This window comes from Gymnoscopelus braueri (assembly GCF_963280865.1).
Source record: "Gymnoscopelus braueri genome assembly, chromosome: 14".
In the NCBI taxonomy this organism is placed as follows: Eukaryota; Metazoa; Chordata; class Actinopteri; order Myctophiformes; family Myctophidae; genus Gymnoscopelus; species Gymnoscopelus braueri.
In genome coordinates this window covers 53,103,999-53,120,246 of record NC_137619.1, presented here as the reverse complement: position 1 = coordinate 53,120,246, position 16,248 = coordinate 53,103,999, and positions in this window count along the sequence as shown.

Genomic DNA, 16,248 nt, shown 5'->3' with positions numbered 1-16,248 from the left:
GTGACATTTATATATAATACAAAGATGGAATGTGGTTTATGTTTTACTTCAAAGTCAGAGGTTAACTATGAATGTACTGTGTTTGTCATATTATATTCTCATGTCTTCACCACCCACACCCAGGAGTTTAAAACGTTTAATCCACAAACAGTTTGTCCTGGTATTTCAAAGCAATTCAGGAGACTTTCCATGTTCATTAGATCTCTCTCTCTCTCTCTCTCTCTCTCTCTCTCTCTCTCTCTCTCTCTCTCTCTCTCTCTCTCTCTCTCTCTCTCTATATATATATATATATATATATATTATTTTATATATATATATATATTTATTTATTTTAAATATATATATCAGTGATGTAATCTGGTGTGTTTTAAGGGTGAACATGCAGGCTAAGTGATGTCCACATTAATAGGGCTTCTCTCCAAAAAGCATTATTTAATATCAGATCATTATTTGTGATTACAGTTGATATCAGATGCTTTACGTGATGCCTTTACTCAAATGGTATTCTAATGGAAGACTTACCTTCATTTTTCTAATAAACTATGTCTACTTTTACTCAAGTGTGTCTTTCAACAATTTCTTTCCTCAATTGATTTTTATGTTATTATACATGAATGAAATGAAATGTCGGTTATTTGGAAATGGTTCTAGGTATAGATGTTTCTGACTCCATGTGAAACATCACTCAACTACAAGTAAATGTTGCTCAGTGAAACCTTTACTTGAGTTAAAGTACTAGATAAAGTATTTGCTTTTGTTTTTCATACCAATGGAATGGATTATTTGGATTTGCAGGCATGTGAAGGGTTAAGTGGGGGCTGTTAACCAATGGTTTTCCAGTTTCTGTCTATTGTTGGTCTGTCCCACCCCCCACTCTGATTGGGCAATTACATTGACCCTCTGTGAGTATTTAACAGGCCTCTGTTTTGTTTTGTGTCACTTTAATCTGCACAGTTGTTGAGAGCTGAAACTTGTCTCTTCTGGACTTGGTGAAGTAATAGGTAGGCCTATGCAGTTTATGCTTTCAGAATTTGTGTGTGCCTTGATTTGACTAGCAGTTATTTGAAAGTTGATGCAGTGACTTGAATGGGTTTCCATCTACTGATGTATAACTAACTGGTATAACTAGGCCTACTAAGTCTAATTTTGCAAATGCTAGTGGCATGTTGGAAATTACACACAACATAATCTCTGGGAAACTTGACAGTACAGCTTTCAGTCAAGTTACAAGTGTTGTCCATAGCTTTACTGTATGCAACTCAGTTGTAACTTAGATTTAAGTTTCAACAAAATGTTCGTGAATACTACGACTATTGACTACTAGCACCACTGCTACTCATAATGCTAACACTGTTGTTTCTTCTACTAGATCTCCTGCTGTAAAGTTGCAACACTGGTGACTCACAACCATGTCAGCCGCAGAGAATAATCCAGAGGAGGGAGTGATGCTAGCAGACAGAATGGCTTCCTGTTTGACTTAACAGGAAGAGGAGCTCACCTGTCCTGTGTGCTGTGACATCTTTAAACATCCTGTTATCCTGGCGTGTAGCCACAGCTTCTGCAAAGCCTGTCTGCAGTAATGGTGGACAGGAAAAAAGAACAAGGAATGACCTGTTTGCAGAACAAACTCCCACCATGATGAACCTCCTATCAACTTGGCGTTGAAGAACCTGTGTGAGAACTTCTTAGAGGAGAGATGTCACAGATCGCTCAGAGCTAATTCCAAAGTGAATACTTTGTGTGATTACTTTGGTTCACTTCAAATACTACCTGAAGTTAATACTTTGTGTGAGTACTTTAATGGACTAAAAATACAAAGAAAACAATGAGTGAGTAATTTAAAATACTGAAACCATCACGTCAGAATGAAATGTTTGGAACAGGGGAGTCTGGTGCAACGCTTAGGTCCTGGACCTGGTGAGACAAAGGAGGAGTGAATGGCAACAAAGGCAGTAATTGAACGTAAGCATGAACACGTATAATTTTGTAGGCACAAGGTTAACGAACATTTGTAGAAATGTAATCTGCTCACTAACCTATTTGGCTAAAATTGTTTACAATGAGCCCAAGCAGTTTCTTCAAGAAGTGCACGTTTCTAGTATACTTTGCAGCGCTTGCATACATTTGCTGTGTGTTTGTTTTATATGCAAATGTCTCGTGGGAAAGCAACATTTTTGAAAAACTTGTATTGCCCTTAATTAATCCATGTTAACCGTCTCAAAGCTTCACAGCCCCACATCTTGTCTGTCTTATAATCAGCTTCCATAAATAATTAGCTGCCATCGGAGGGACGTGGCCATGACCTTTCTGTAATGAGCACATAAAAAGGACCAGTAGCTTTGAAAAATATAAACATAGTTGTTGTTTTTTACAGGTATAGGAAAAAAAATAGTAAGAATCAATTAAAATCAACAGGGGAGCTGTCAATCTGGACTAGAATAGTCATAATAATGCATCAACTCAAATGTGTTATTTGGAAGGAAAAAAAAATCACACCCTGTGTGAAGTGGGCGGTGTCTTGCTAGCTAATCACAATACTGAATGGAGTCAACCAATCATGTACAAAAAATAAATAAATACATTTATTGAAACACTCTTTATGATGGAAGAAACCATAACTTAAAAAAAACAAATGTATGTTTTTTTTAAGTTATGGTTTCTTATATAGGGCTATGCACATGTGTCATGTGACACTGGCCAATCACAGTCCTGAATAGACTGTGATTGGCCAATCACGGTGCAGGGTTAGGCGGGGTACATTTTTGGCCAATCACAGCGCAGGATTTGTTGTACAAATATCCAAACCTCACTTATAGGGGCGGTTTCACCGCCCAAAAAGACTCATCAATAAACAGCTTCTCTCTTAAGATGTGTATTTTGACCAAGGGATTCGCAGCAACTAAAGGTTGTTTTCCTTTTTCCTCTCTCTCTCTCTCTCTCTCTCTCTCTCTCTCTCTCTCTCTCTATATATATATATTTTTTTTTAAATATTATATATATATATATATATATATATATATATATATATATATATATATATATATATATATATATATATATATATATATATATACCCAGCTAACATGTCCATCTGGGCCCCAGGTGGGTTTTAACTGGGCAGATGGGCATGGGTTACATCTGGTTTTGCACATGGGTTCCACCAAGCACCCACTTGTGGTAGCCCATATGGGCTTAAGTGGGTTTCTAACTGGGTCTTAGGTGGGGTCCAAATGGGCAATTTTATGTCGGAACCATGTGGGCGCCACCTGTGTTTGCCTATATGGGCTTGAACTGGGACCTGAATGGGCCTTAAGTGGGTTCCAGCTGGGCAAAAGTGGGTTTCTGACTGGGTCTTAGGTGGGGTCCAAATGGGCAATTTGATGTCGGAACCATGTGGGCGCCACCTGTGTTTGCCTATATGGGCTTGAACTGGGACCTGAATGGGCCTTAAGTGGGTTCCAGCTGGGCAAAAGTGGGTTTCTAACTGGGTCTTAGGTGGGGTCCAAATGGGCAATTTTATGTCGGAACCATGTGGGCGCCACCTGTGTTTGCCTATATGGGCTTGAACTGGGACCTGAATGGGCCTTAAGTGGGTTCCAGCTGGGCAAAAGTGGGTTTCTGACTGGGTCTTAGGTGGGGTCCAAATGGGCAATTTGATTTCGGAACCATGTGGGCGCCACCTGTGTTTGCCTATATGGGCTTGAACTGGGACCTGAATGGGCCTTAAGTGGGTTCCAGCTGGGCAAAAGTGGGTTTCTGACTGGGTCTTAGGTGGGGTCCAAATGGGCAATTTGATGTCGGACCCATGTGGGCCTCACCTGTGTTAGCCCATATGGGCTTAAGTGGGTCCTGACTGGGTCTTAGGTGGAGTCCAACTGGGCACGTTTGAGACCCATGTAGATCCCACTTCTAGCAGCCCAAGTGGGTAACATCCGGGCCCTTTGCCAACGCTTAGGTCCTGGACCTGGTGAGACAAAGGAGGAGTGAATGGCAACAAAGGCAGTAATTGAACGTAAGCATGAACACGTATAATTTTGTAGGCACAAGGTTAACGAACATTTGTAGAAATGTAATCTGCTCACTAACCTATTTGGCTAAAATTGTTTACAATGAGCCCAAGCAGTTTCTTCAAGAAGTGCACGTTTCTAGTATACTTTGCAGCGCTTGCATACATTTGCTGTGTGTTTGTTTTATATGCAAATGTCTCGTGGGAAAGCAACATTTTTGAAAAACTTGTATTGCCCTTAATTAATCCATGTTAACCGTCTCAAAGCTTCACAGCCCCACATCTTGTCTGTCTTATAATCAGCTTCCATAAATAATTAGCTGCCATCGGAGGGACGTGGCCATGACCTTTCTGTAATGAGCACATAAAAAGGACCAGTAGCTTTGAAACCTTTATTTGAAAAAGAAGAAAAATATAAACATAGTTGTTGTTTTTTACAGGTATAGGAAAAAAAATAGTAAGAATCAATTAAAATCAACAGGGGAGCTGTCAATCTGGACTAGAATAGTCATAATAATGCATCAACTCAAATGTGTTATTTGGAAGGAAAAAAAAATCACACCCTGTGTGAAGTGGGCGGTGTCTTGCTAGCTAATCACAATACTGAATGGAGTCAACCAATCATGTACAAAAAATAAATAAATACATTTATTGAAACACTCTTTATGATGGAAGAAACCATAACTTAAAAAAAACAAATGTATGTTTTTTTTAAGTTATGGTTTCTTATATAGGGCTATGCACATGTGTCATGTGACACTGGCCAATCACAGTCCTGAATAGACTGTGATTGGCCAATCACGGTGCAGGGTTAGGCGGGGTACATTTTTGGCCAATCACAGCGCAGGATTTGTTGTACAAATATCCAAACCTCACTTATAGGGGCGGTTTCACCGCCCAAAAAGACTCATCAATAAACAGCTTCTCTCTTAAGATGTGTATTTTGACCAAGGGATTCGCAGCAACTAAAGGTTGTTTTCCTTTTTCCTCTCTCTCTCTCTCTCTCTCTCTCTCTCTCTCTCTCTCTCTCTCTCTCTCTATATATATATATATATTTTTTAAATATTATATATATATATATATATATATATATATATATATATATATATATATATATATATATATATATATATATATATATATACCCAGCCAACATGTCCATCTGGGCCCCAGGTGGGTTTTAACTGGGCAGATGGGCATGGGTTACATCTGGTTTTGCACATGGGTTCCACCAAGCACCCACTTGTGGTAGCCCATATGGGCTTAAGTGGGTTTCTAACTGGGTCTTAGGTGGGGTCCAAATGGGCAATTTTATGTCGGAACCATGTGGGCGCCACCTGTGTTTGCCTATATGGGCTTGAACTGGGACCTGAATGGGCCTTAAGTGGGTTCCAGCTGGGCAAAAGTGGGTTTCTGACTGGGTCTTAGGTGGGGTCCAAATGGGCAATTTGATGTCGGAACCATGTGGGCGCCACCTGTGTTTGCTTCTGCTTCTGCTCTCGTACAGTGAGGACGCTTTTGCTGCTCGCTCTGCTCGCTCTGCCCTATGCTTACATTCCTCAGCTGATATCCATGTTTTATTTTTTATTTTTTTTCCCCTGAGAAACCACAAATGGATCCTGGATATTTATAAACCCATGGGACTCTATTTCTTCTATAGATAGAAGCTTTTGCCATATTTCAATATATTATTTTTCGATCTATTTGTCGACCTCCAGTGACTGGGTACGTGGCATATAGCCAAAGCTAATTAGCATCAGGATGTACCCGACTGTTTCAACAGAGGAATACCAAAAATTGCTTCAAAGGATTGCAGTGCTGGAAACGGACTTAAACTCTTTAAGAGTGAATGTGGAAGTGAATCAACATTATGGAATTCCACAGTCTCAGAGCAACGGACAAGACCATGACAAGGCTCTCTCATGGAACACTCTCGGGGCAAAGCCAAAGGCTTTGAAGGGGCGAATAACTGGCAGAACTCGGAGCCCTGTGATTACAGATCTGACCGGCTGGCCTGCGCTACCACCCGCGCGTCACCATCAACGATGCCCCCGGACACAGGGTACCGCGTCTTCCACCCCCCTTCAACAGCGGAAAACTGCCAACGGGAGATCTACAAACAAATCTCCCAAAACATCGCGTCAACAGTGGAAAACTGCCAAGGGGAGATCTACAAACAAATCTCCCAAAACATCGAGTGCTGAGTGTCCGGTGCGGCTGGGAAATAGATTCAGCCCATTGCTTCAGGACCCCAGATGCCCGTCTGATGACAGACCAAACAAATCCTCTTCACCCAGCAGGGTAAGAACCAAGAGTAACTCAGAAGGAAAAAGGTTATATGATGAGCCTGAATTTCTGATCATAGGGGATGCCGCTATTAAAGATGTTAAAAGCATGATAAGAAGAAAGACAAAAGTGTTATGCTTCCCCAAAGACAAAGTCTCTGACATGAATGACAGAATTCTGAATCTTGTCGCTGAACACCCAACGGTGAAAACCCTGATTTTGCACGTTGGCACATGTGATACAGAGGACAAACAGTCAGAAATCCTAAAACAGAATTTCACTGCCTTATTCAGCAAAATCAGCTCACTTGATGTGAAGGTGTGCATCAGCGGCCCAGTACCACCTACAAGAGGCGGCGATGAACGTTTCAGTAGACTGTCTGCACTGAGCAAATGGCTTTCAACTACGTGCACCAACAAATCTGTACATTTTATTGACAATTTCAATTTTTTTTGGGACAGAAGACACCTATTTTCCTCGGATGGGCTTAAATTGAACAAGCTGGGAGCAAAATTGTTTATGTTAAACATTTTCTACAATGTTCCTATGTCTTCACCAAGCTCTGTCAAGGCCAGAGCACAAGATTCCATAACAACTGATAGTGCTCTGTTATCTGCTACCGCTGCTGAAAAACATGAATGGCTTTGTGTAGACGCTACCACACCACCCCCCACTGCTGCTGAGGGGGAGGGGGGCGCCACACCTCCCCCTACCAAGGATGGTGGAACATCCATAACAAATGAACTCTCTGATAACTCGGAAACAAAAACAAAGGCTGATGACAGCCTGGAGGAGATTGTCGACTCTGCAGCCACGGTCACGCTAGAAGAGGGAGGAGACACAGAGGAGTCTCTCAATGAGGAAGATCAACCAACTCTATCACCTTCCTCCTCCTCATCATCATCTTTTTCCCTGTCCCCAATACCTCTTCTGGAGTTCACCAGTAGCATGAACGACTTGATTAAAGAGGGGACTAGAATCACCCCCCAAATCAAACGCCAGGCCCCACAACCATCAACCGTGCCCTGCCCCCCACCCATCCCCCCTCGACGGTTGACGCTGTTGGCACTAGCGATACAGAGGCGCAAGATCAGGAACGAAGAACGTCAAGAACAGTGCAAGAACAAGAACGTCCTGTCTGCTTCCCTACGTCTAGAGAATACATTTGACTGCTGAGATAGGCAGGGTCCATTATGCATAGCCAAAATCATGTCTGGGCCCAAGGCTATTTCAGTTAGCCTTGTAGAAAACAAGGTTTACAATATTTCCACTGTTATCTCAAATAGAGCCTCCGGGACAAGGAGTGACTTTAAACACTCTGCAAATATAGCAAATTTAACACGCATTCCCTGTAGAGGCAACAGCCAGATAGTTGAATGCCTGAAGCTAAACCTGGCCCTATTTAACATCAGGTCACTTAATGACAAGTCTTCCTCTGTAAATGATATCATCTGTAAAGAGAAACTAGATATTATTTTTTTAACAGAGACTTGGCTTGGATCTGATGGAGCGGTGCCCCTAGCTGCAGCATGCCCACCAAAGTACAGTTTCATTCACTCAGGACGTGAGGGAAAAAGAGGAGGTGGTCTGGCGAATATCTTTTCTGACACTTTAAAATTCAAACCTCTGCCAAACCTCGGCAGTTTTAAATCATTTGAATACCAGGCCACCATATTGGAGAGTCAATCCTCTGTGCTTATGATTAGTATGTATCGACCTCCAAAGTGCAGCAAAGCCTTATTTCTAACAGAAATATCAGAACTTTTATCTATCTGTTCCACTAATTATGACAGAACTCTGATTACTGGAGATGCTAATCTACATGTTGACATTGTTTCGGATGTTGTGGCTATGGGTTTCCTACAGTTACTGCACAACTTTGACTTTATTCAACATGTTGTTGGGCCAACACATAAACATGGCCATACCCTGGACTTGGTGATCACTAAAGGTTTGAATATCACTGTTGACAGTATTATTGATAAGCCCGAACTAACAGACCACTATTTATTGTGTTTTAATATGACTGTCTCTGATCTAGGGAAAAACAATACAGAATATACTATAAAAAAACGTTTTTTTATCTCATCTGCAGCAAACGAGTTTCCTCGTCATCTGGCGTGTGTGCAGGTGCCCCCCCTACTTGATGCTCCCTCAGTGAATGATATGGTTCAACATCTTAATCTCAAATTAGAGTCAGCTCTCGACATAGTGGCTCCTATGAAAACTAAAAAGAAACTTAACTCTAGAGTAACACCTTGGATTGACGAGCACATGCGCTCACTCAAGAAAGAATGTCGTAAAGCTGAGCGAATTTGGAGAAAAAACAAACTCACTGTCCACCTAGAGATCTTTAAGAAGTCAACAGTGGCCTATAACAAAGCACTGTGCTTGGCAAGACAGGCATATTTCTCACGCATTATCAATGACAACAAGCAAAATGCCAGAGTCTTATTCTCTACCATTGAACATCTCTTAAACCCCCCCCAGGCTTACAAGGAGTCGCTCCCTGCTTCTAAAGCTAAGTGTGATGAGTTCGCATCCTTTTTTGAAAACAAAATTTTTAGCATTCGAGCTGGTATTATGAATGCTGCTGCTAGCACTGCAAATGCGGCAAATGGTGCATGGTGCAAAAATGTAGATCCCTCCAGAGGAAGCCTAATATCATTCTGCGCAATTAATGAAGAGGAACTCCGTAAAACTATATCACAGATGACATCATCATCTTGCTCACTGGATGTAATACCCACCCCGTTTCTCAAAGAGGTTTTAGACAGTGTTATTGGAGATATCCTAAGAATTGTAAACAGCTCTCTACTTTCAGGCGTCTTTCCAGACTCACTGAAAACGGCTGTAGTCAGGCCGCTACTCAAGAAACACAACCTTGATCCATTGGTGCTGGGTAATTATAGACCAATCTCAAATCTGCCATTTTTGGGCAAGGTCTTAGAAAAAACTATCTTTCATCAACTGGATGTGTTCCTACAGAACAATAAGGTTCATAACAAATTCCAATCTGGCTTCAGGAAAGGTCATAGTACAGAAACAGCACTTGTAAAAGTAATTAATGATCTTAGGGTGTCCGCTGACGACAAAAATGTATCTGTTCTCCTACTCCTTGACTTAACCGCTGCTTTTGATACGATTGATCACACAATTCTACTACAACGTTTGGAGTACTGGATTGGTTTGTCAGGCACAGCCCTGTCTTGGTTTCACTCTTACCTAACAGGCAGAAGCTATTTTGTCAGTCTAGCTAACTTTGACTCAGACAAACACAACATCTGTTCTGGTATTCCACAGGGCTCAATTCTGGGTCCCTTATTGTTTTCCCTGTATATACTACCGCTGGGAGAACTCATCGCCGATCACGGAGTGAACTTCCATTTCTATGCTGATGATACCCAGCTGTATCTTTCAGTAGCTCCAGACGACCCCTGCGCTCTAGACCCATTGTTGACCTGTCTGTCCAGTATAAAATGCTGGATGAGTGAGAACTTTCTTAAGCTAAATGAGGATAAAACAGAAGTTCTCATAATTGGCTCCAGTGAGCAGAGAGAATCAATAACAAGTAGACTTGGTAACCTGGCTGTAGAAAGTAACACCACAGTAAAGAACCTGGGGGTGATTATCGATTCTGAATTGAATTTCAATACACACATTAATCATGTCACCAAGATTGCTTTCTTTCATCTTAGAAATATTGCACGAATTAGAGATTATCTGTCGTTAGACGATGCAAAAACGCTGATCCACGCTTTTGTTTTCTCTCGGCTTGATTACTGCAACGCACTCTACTCTGGCCTGCCAAAGAAAACAACTGACAGATTACAACTTGCGGCAGCCAGAATTTTAACTAAAACCAGGATGAGAGAACATATCACTCCAGTTCTAGCTTCACTACACTGGCTCCCGGTTGTTTTTAGGATTGATTTTAAAATTCTTTTAATAGTTTATAAAGCTCTAAATGGTCTGGCACCTTCCTACCTCTCCGACTGCCTAGAGAGATATGTTCCAAACCGGGCCCTCAGGTCTTCAAGTGCTGACCTGCTCGAGGTGCCTACAATGACATATAAAAAATACGGTGAAGCAGCATTCTGCTTTTACGGACCGACAGTGTGGAATAAACTCCCACTACACTTAAGACAGGCAGCCTCTGTCGATAGCTTTAAAGCACAGCTCAAGACCTATTACTTCACTCTTGCTTTTAGCTGATTCTTTGGTTGATTTTTAATTCCTCACTGTATTCCCTATTTTAATGTTGTTTTATGCCTTTGCTTTTGTTTTGTGTGAGTGGAAGAGAAAGTCACGGTAGTTAAAAGACAAGAGTCTGATAACTCCATCCGGAGGATTTAGTGAATTATCCTCTGGGGCACGTCGACACGTGGTGGACCCTCCAGGGCAGATCCTTTTGTCTATGTTTATTCTATATATCTTGTATAACCCCGATATCATTCTCAGGGGTGTACGGTGTGTGGTTTGGATGTGATAAGTTAGCAGATCCCCTGGGCTAGTCCACACGTGGTAAACATGGTGAAAATATATTACTAAGGTGTAATATTACTAAGTGAAAATATATTACTAAGGTGTAATATTGACAATTGTGTGAAGATATATTACTAAGGTACACAAGGTACACATGTAATATTGGCAATTGTGTGTGTTGTAGTTGTGTTGTGGCGAGGGCCACTGCATTTTACTGCATTTTACTGCTTTTATTTTATTTTATTTTATTTTTAGTCTGATAACTCCATCCGGAGGATTTAGTGAATTATCCTCTGGGGCATGTCGACACGTTGTGGACCCTCCAGGGCAGATCCTTTTGTCTATGTTTATTCTATATATCTTGTATAACCCCGATATCATTCTCAGGGGTGTACGGTGTGTGGTTTGGATGTGATAAGTTAGCAGATCCCCTGGGCTAGTCCACACGTGGTAAACATGGTGAAAATATATTACTAAGGTGTAATATTACTAAGTGATAATATATTACTAAGGTGTAATATTGACAATTGTGTGAAGATATATTACTAAGGTACACAAGGTACACATGTAATATTGGCAATTGTGTGAAGTGTGGATATTTCTTTAGCTGTGTTGTAGAGGACAGTGGCCACTACATTTAAGTTATATCCATTTGTGTTGTAGTTGTGTAGTGGCGAGGGCCACTGCATTTTACTGCATTTTACTGCTTTTATTTTATTTTATTTTATTTTTGTTTGCTTTATTGTTAAATTGGTTCTAACTGTAATTGTATCCTTGCTCTGTAAAGCACTTTGAGCTGCATTTCATGTCATGAAAGGTGCTATACAAATAAAGTTTATTATTATTATATGGGCTTGAACTGGGACCTGAATGGGCCTTAAGTGGGTTCCAGCTGGGCAAAAGTGGGTTTCTAACTGGGTCTTAGGTGGGGTCCAAATGGGCAATTTTATGTCGGAACCATGTGGGCGCCACCTGTGTTTGCCTATATGGGCTTGAACTGGGACCTGAATGGGCCTTAAGTGGGTTCCAGCTGGGCAAAAGTGGGTTTCTGACTGGGTCTTAGGTGGGGTCCAAATGGGCAATTTGATTTCGGAACCATGTGGGCGCCACCTGTGTTTGCCTATATGGGCTTGAACTGGGACCTGAATGGGCCTTAAGTGGGTTCCAGCTGGGCAAAAGTGGGTTTCTGACTGGGTCTTAGGTGGGGTCCAAATGGGCAATTTGATGTCGGACCCATGTGGGCCTCACCTGTGTTAGCCCATATGGGCTTAAGTGGGTCCTGACTGGGTCTTAGGTGGGGTCCAAATGGCCAATTGTATGTCACACCCATCTAGGCCTCACCTGTGTTTGCCCATATGGGCTTGAAGTGGGATCTGAATGGGCCTTAGGTGGAGTCCAACTGGGCACGTTTGAGACCCATGTAGATCCCACTTCTAGCAGCCCAAGTGGGTAACATCCGGGCCCTTTGCCAACATGGGTTTCAAGTTGGTCCTGAAGGGATTTAAATAGGACAATTAAACAGTATATTGACAAGAACCATGTTTAACTACTGCTAAGTTTTACCAGGGTGAAAAAACAATAGACCGCCGAAGTCTGACGTCATTTACACATCCTTTGTTTGTCTACCTGGTTCGCAGTTTTCCACCCCCGTTCTGAATCCCATAGACGTATTTAATATCGCGTCAAATAAGAACTGTGTTCCAAAAATAAACAAATGACCCCGGCGTGTTGACTCTTATGGATATGAAGCATCAACTGACGGTGAGAAAACGATAATGTTACTTCCGCCGAATTAGTTACATTTTCGCCAGAAACAGACTGTATCAAATATAAGTGACTGACTATCATAAACGATACAGAACCCCCTCCCTGACAATAACGCCGACACGCGGTGTTTATTTTTGGACCACAATTCTTATATGAGACGATTCTAAGATGACCCAATGTTATTCTCCATAGAGAAATTACTTCCGCAAACCTGGGGATGAACGAGTCACGTCAGGACTTCGGTGCTCTATATCAGACAATATATCTTTTGACAATGTTTATTTATTTTAACTTTCGGCCTCCTGGTTTTTAATAAACCAAATACAAATATTAAAAAAACAAATACAAAATGCTTTGGTAATTGTAAAATATAAAATGTATAAATGAAAATAAAGTGCAAAAGCTTTCAAAAATTGTGAAAAAAAAATTAAAAAAATTAATAAATAAATAAATAAATGAAAATAAAGTGTAGACAGTATTATTGGGCCAATATATCTTCAACTCTCGTAAACAATCCCTTTAACTCTCGTAAATTATCATTAAGATAGAACTCTTGTAAACAATCATTTGTAATGATGTAAAAATGACAAATAACAGTGCAAACTCTAAAGTAACAACTTAAATGTTCTGGACACAAACTAATGAGGAACCCATATCTCTTAACTCAACTTCAACAAAAGGAGGGTTCTTCTCATGAGGTAGTTAATTATTCCAGCAGAGGGCCATTTCAGCCAACAAATCCTGAATGATAAACACACCACAAACTCTGTGTGTGTGTGTGTGTGTGTGTGTGTGTGTGTGTGTGTGTGTGTGTGTGTGTGTGTGTGTGTGTGTGGCCTATTGGGCCTGTTCCTGATTTTCCTGGGTGTTCACTGTGTTTTCGAGGGATCTCCTAGCTCGTAGGGTCCGGTTTCCACCACGGTCTCGAGCTCCGGTGAACCATTTGGACACGGCCATCTCTGCATCCTTCTGGTTTATATGCTGCGTGACGGCGTTCTTCTTCATTGCCCCTAAAATTAAATGACAAGAAGCCAACTTAGTAATGCTGGCTTGATTTTTACATTATGAAACCTTATAAGACAGACTTTTAAAAAGTTTTATATCGCTGAGAAATGTGTATGCTTTTTAAAAACAACCGAGTCAAATCTGAGAACAGTTCAAGCTATTCACACGGCCAAGTGCTACAGGAAAAATGCAGGATTATGTATAGAACCTGACAGCTAAGGTGGCTAAGATGTTCTGATGCATTATTGAGGATTCTTTGCTGAACAGAAAAAGAAAACGGAACAATAATTTTAAATGTCTTGAGCTATGGTGGCAATTTAGTTTTCATGTAGAACAACAAAGTTCAGGTGGCACCATCATATGTTATGGCAATAACACAAAATCTAATTTACCATATAGAACCTCAAAAAGTGCCAGTCCTCGGAACTCCTTCTTGCCACTGCGTCCGAAAAGGTTATACTCGAGTGCCAGCGTATTGGTCAGGAGGAACCCCATCATCCTCCTGACACAACGGTCCAGGGAAGTCCCCCCAATGTCTGCAACCACGGCAACCTGAGTATGATAAAAGTCACAGGAAGGAAATTCTGTATTAAGTGAACAGCTAAGATGTCAATGCCCGTTGTGTGCATGCACTCAAAGGGCAGGTTAACAGACTACCAATGTGATTAGAAAATACAAGCCCATTTTGAAGTGAATAAGCGATTTAGAAAATACAAGTACATTTTGAAGTGAATAAGAGATTTGAACTTACAACTGCAGACTTAAAGTCTAATTGAAACCCAACCATCTCTCATAATAGTCAACCTATTCATAGACAGGTCATAGACTACAGTAGATGAAAATATTTGACCCAGACTGTAAACACACAGCTGTTCAATTGGGATCCATTCTATAAGAATATTGTAGGACAGCTCATAGAGTTTAAAGGTTTACTATGTTGTCATTTCATGCTCATGTTTCATACTGTTGTGGAACACCAAATATAAATCCATATGACCCAGTGGGAAGCACAGTTTATTCATAATAATAACAATCCACTAAATTATTGTTTCTTTTTTATCTAGCAGATAAGTTGACCCTGCCGTAGTTCTTAATACTTGAAGGTAGACGAAGAACATTATAGATACATTGATACAAATGTTTGAAAAAGCACTACGCAAATCAATTAATCATCATTATCATTAAGATAGCAATCAAGAAAGAAAGACAACAGCTAAGAAAACAGCCATGAAACAGCCTGTTTCTCATTGTTGTATTTTAATTTCCATCCGTGTTAAGAGCTAAGCAAACAAAGCAGTATGTGTTACTGTATTGTTCACAGTAGTTGAGTAGGACAAGTACACAATATCCAGAATTAAAGGAGGTGAAACATATGTGCTGTGATGACCTTTCTGTAATGAGCACACATAAAGGACCTGTAGCTGTGAACTTTTATTAATAAAATAAACATCAGTGTTTTCCAGGTATAACAGAGTAAATATTTGCCTTGACAAAACATTCTATGAAGACACAATAACTGTATTGTATCTAAACAAATAATTCAAACTGTGATCAAATGTACTATGATAATATTATGTTAGTCCAAACAACAACACACAGCGATGAGTTACACAAAGCAACTTTATTGCACCATTATCGTATGATTAGTCAATCATATAATAATGAATATGGCATTATAATTCCTGACAAATGTGGACAGACGCTGATGCTCATATTGTTCTAAAAAAAGGTTAAAATCAATAAAAATGCAACGCAATAATGTGATTGTCCATCAAGTTGTCTGTATGCATTGATACACTGAAAAAACACACTGAACAACACAATGATAATCAACAGAGAAGCTGAGTTTATTTAATTCAATCAAGTTTGTGTCACATTATGTGATTCCTCTACTTTATGCATAATATGACTTGTCTTTGACATTTTGGATTAGAATATATATGTGTGTCATTTGTCAAGGTGACTCACCCTGCCCTCCTAATATGTTAGGGGGCCGTGTAATTTAGATTACCTTTTTATGTATTTATTCTTTATTGTATTACATGTTTTTCATTTCCCCCAAAAAATATTAAAAATAAATGAAAAAGAGTAATTGAATATCAGTCACCCGAACCAAGGACGGGTGTTTCCGATGAATCTAACATGGTTAAAATGGAGTTTGAAGTTACAAATACTGAATCAAGCAACTTAAAAACTGTCCGGGTGCTCCCAAAAGCCTGATAAACAATACAATTACCCATTTTTTGGGGAAAGTGAAATATCCCTTTAATGTATGTTAGGGTTTGGCTCACATCATTGGATTCCAAGGTGGTAATGCGTTTTTGTGAAGAAGAAATGTATTTTATTGCACTAACAAACATTGTAATGCATTTCTATAAGATGAAATTAGATGCTGTGGTGTGTTAACATGCTATTTTCACAATATAACGAGCTTTGGTCTTTCACCATACGAGGTTCTATTGCTCTGAATAAATATGCAGCAATCATGTGCAAATTAACGTTCTATGAAACTTGATTGGTGTATCTCAATTACTCTGCTTGAATAACAAGCCATTGAAGAGAGAGACTCATCACACAGGGACATGCATAGTTGTTTGTTTTACATGTAAATGACAGCAGAGCAGAGTATTCAGAATGGACAGCAGTGACATTTATATATAATACAAAGATGGAATGTGGTTTATGTTTTACTTCAAAGT